The following is a 2,500-nucleotide window of genomic DNA, read 5'->3' on the forward strand; positions in this document are numbered from 1 at the left end:
GGTATTCCCAGGCGGTCTCCCATCCAAGTACTAACCAGGCCCGCCCCTGCTTAGCTTCCAAGATCGGACGAGATCGGGCGTTTTCAGGGTAGTATGGCCGTAAGCTGCCAGGACAACTGAAAAGATCTTATTTGAAGGCGACCCAGGCCAAACTAGATCCAGCAAAAAGTGTCAAACAGCGCCCTCTGCTGTCAGGCTAGAGCAGAAACCATAAAAAGCTTACAGCACCTGGTATTCCCAGGCGGTCTCCCATCCAAGTACTAACCAGGCCCGCCCCTGCTTAGCTTCCGAGATCGGACGAGATCGGGCATTTTCAGGGTAGTATGGCCGTAAGCTGCCAGGTCAACTGAAAAGATCCTATTTGAAGGTGACGCAGGCCAAACTAGACTACAGCAAAAAGTGTCAAACAGCGCCCTCTGCTGTCAGGCAAGAGCAGAAACCATAAAAAGCTTACAGCACCTGGTATTCACAGGCGGTCTCCCATCCAAGTACTAACCAGGCCCGCCCCTGCTTAGCTTCCGAGATCGGGCGTTTTCAGGGTAGTATGGCCGTAAGCTGCCAGGACAACTGAAAAGATCCTATTTGAAGAAGACGCAGGCCAAACTAGACTCCAGCAAAAAGTGTCAAACAGCGCCCTCTGCTGTCAGGCAAGAGCAGAAACCATAAAAAGCTTACAGCACCTGGTAATCCCAGGCGGTCTCCCATCCAAGTACTAACCAGGACCGCCCCTGCTTAGCTTCCGAGATCGGACGAGATCGGGCGTTTTCAGGGTAGTATGGCCGTAAGCTGCAAGGGCAACTGAAAAGATCCTATTTGAAGGCGACGCAGGCCAAACTAGACTCCAGCAAAAAGTGTCAAACAGCGCCCTCTGCTGTCAGGCAAGAGCAGAAACCATGAAAAGCTTACAGCACCTGGTATTCCCAGGCGGTCTCCCATCCAAGTACTAACCAGGCCCGCCCCTGCTTAGCTTCCGAGATCGGACGAGATCGGGCATTTTCAGGGTAGTATGGCCGTAAGCTGCCAGGACAACTGAAAAGATCTTATTTGAAGGCGACCCAGGCCAAACTAGATCCAGCAAAAAGTGTCAAACAGCGCCCTCTGCTGTCAGGCTAGAGCAGAAACCATAAAAAGCTTACAGCACCTGGTATTCCCAGGCGGTCTCCCATCCAAGTACTAACCAGGCCCGCCCCTGCTTAGCTTCCGAGATCGGGCGTTTTCAGGGTAGTATGGCCGTAAGCTGCCAGGACAACTGAAAAGATCTTATTTGAAGGCGACGCAGGCCAAACTAGATCCAGCAAAAAGTGTCAAACAGCGCCCTCTGCTGTTAGGCAAGAGCAGAAACCATAAAAAGCTTACAGCACCTGGTATTCCCAGGCGGTCTCCCATTCAAGTACTAACCAGGCCCGCCCCTGCTTAGCCTCTGAGATCGGACGAGATCGGGCGTTTTCAAGGTAGTATGGCCGTAAGCTGCCAGGTCAACTGAAAAGATCCTATTTGAAGGTGACGCAGGCCAAACTAGACTCCAGCAAAACATGTCAAACAGCGCCCTCTGCTGTCAGGCAAGATCAGAAACCATAAAAAGCTTACAGCACCTGGTATTCCCAGGCGGTCTTCCATCCATGTACTAACCAGGCCCGCCCCTGCTTAGCTTCCGAGATCGGGCGTTTTCAGGGTAGTATGGCCGTAAGCTGCCAGGTCAACTGAAAAGATCCTATTTGAAGGTGACGCAGGCCAAACTAGATCAAGCAAAAAGTGTCAAACAGCGCCCTCTGCTGTCAGGCTAGAGCAGAAACCATAAAAAGCTTACAGCACCTGGTATTCCCAGGCGGTCGCCCATCCAAGTACTAACCAGGCCCTCCCCTGCTTAGCTTCCGAGATCAGGCGTTTTCAGGGTAGTATGGCCGTAAGCTTTAAGGACAACTGAAAAAATCTTATTTGAAGGCCACGCAGGCCAAACTAGACTCCAGCAAAAAGTGTCAAACAGCGCCCTCTGCTGTCAGGCAAGAGCAGAAACCATAAAAAGCTTACAGCACCTGGTATTCCCAGGCGGTCTCCCATCCAAGTACTAACCAGGCCCGCCCCTGCTTAGCTTCCGAGATCGGACGAGATCGGGCGTTTTCAGGGTAGTATGGCCGTAAGCTGTCACATCAACTGAAAAGATCCTATTTGAAGGCGACGCAGGCCAAACTAGACTCCAGCAAAAAGTGTCAAACAGCGCCCTCTGCTGTCAGGCAAGAGCAGAAACCATAAAAAGCTTACAGCACCTGGTATTCCCAGGCGGTCTCCCATCCAAGTACTAACGAGGCCCGCCCCTGCTTAGCTTCCGAGATCGGGCGTTTTCAGGGTAGTATGGCCAAAAGCTGCCAAGGCAACTGAAAAGATCCTATTTGAAGGCGACGCAGGCCAAACTAGACTACAGCAAAAAGTGTCAAACAGCGCCCTCTGCTGTCAGGCAAGAGCAGAAACCATAAAAAGCTTACAGCACCTGGTATTCCCAGGC

The 2,500-nt window shown here is 51.9% G+C and overlaps 7 non-coding genes and 5 pseudogenes across 7 annotated transcripts in view; all 12 read right to left on the minus strand.

Annotated features, from left to right (window-relative positions):
- LOC131142929 (5S ribosomal RNA) overlaps nt 1-105 on the minus strand; it is a 119-nt gene extending 14 nt beyond the window's left edge. Inside the window, exon 1 of the ribosomal RNA XR_009132989.1 lies at nt 1-105. This exon is cut by the window's left edge and continues 14 nt beyond it. This is a non-coding gene — a ribosomal RNA (5S ribosomal RNA).
- A 111-nt stretch (nt 106-216) lies between these two features.
- LOC131141746 (5S ribosomal RNA) lies at nt 217-335 on the minus strand. Its single transcript, XR_009132565.1, has one exon. It is a non-coding gene; the product is annotated as a 5S ribosomal RNA (ribosomal RNA).
- Nucleotides 336-447: 112 nt separating this feature from the next.
- Nucleotides 448-556, minus strand: LOC131101128 (5S ribosomal RNA; annotated as a pseudogene).
- Nucleotides 557-668: 112 nt separating this feature from the next.
- LOC131098966 (5S ribosomal RNA) lies at nt 669-787 on the minus strand. Its single transcript, XR_009117810.1, has one exon. It is a non-coding gene; the product is annotated as a 5S ribosomal RNA (ribosomal RNA).
- Nucleotides 788-899: 112 nt separating this feature from the next.
- Nucleotides 900-1,018, minus strand: LOC131141758 (5S ribosomal RNA). Its single transcript, XR_009132566.1, has one exon. It is a non-coding gene; the product is annotated as a 5S ribosomal RNA (ribosomal RNA).
- Nucleotides 1,019-1,129: 111 nt separating this feature from the next.
- On the minus strand, nt 1,130-1,238 carry LOC131100650 (5S ribosomal RNA; annotated as a pseudogene).
- A 111-nt stretch (nt 1,239-1,349) lies between these two features.
- LOC131099642 (5S ribosomal RNA) lies at nt 1,350-1,468 on the minus strand. Its single transcript, XR_009118466.1, has one exon. It is a non-coding gene; the product is annotated as a 5S ribosomal RNA (ribosomal RNA).
- A 112-nt stretch (nt 1,469-1,580) lies between these two features.
- LOC131142095 (5S ribosomal RNA) lies at nt 1,581-1,689 on the minus strand (annotated as a pseudogene).
- Nucleotides 1,690-1,800: 111 nt separating this feature from the next.
- Nucleotides 1,801-1,909, minus strand: LOC131101067 (5S ribosomal RNA; annotated as a pseudogene).
- A 112-nt stretch (nt 1,910-2,021) lies between these two features.
- LOC131097873 (5S ribosomal RNA) lies at nt 2,022-2,140 on the minus strand. Its single transcript, XR_009116761.1, has one exon. It is a non-coding gene; the product is annotated as a 5S ribosomal RNA (ribosomal RNA).
- Nucleotides 2,141-2,252: 112 nt separating this feature from the next.
- On the minus strand, nt 2,253-2,361 carry LOC131142396 (5S ribosomal RNA; annotated as a pseudogene).
- A 112-nt stretch (nt 2,362-2,473) lies between these two features.
- LOC131100586 (5S ribosomal RNA) overlaps nt 2,474-2,500 on the minus strand; it is a 119-nt gene continuing 92 nt past the window's right edge. Inside the window, exon 1 of the ribosomal RNA XR_009119107.1 lies at nt 2,474-2,500. This exon is cut by the window's right edge and continues 92 nt beyond it. This is a non-coding gene — a ribosomal RNA (5S ribosomal RNA).

Source organism: Doryrhamphus excisus, chromosome 13, assembly GCF_030265055.1.
Source record: "Doryrhamphus excisus isolate RoL2022-K1 chromosome 13, RoL_Dexc_1.0, whole genome shotgun sequence".
NCBI classification, from domain to species: Eukaryota; Metazoa; Chordata; class Actinopteri; order Syngnathiformes; family Syngnathidae; genus Doryrhamphus; species Doryrhamphus excisus.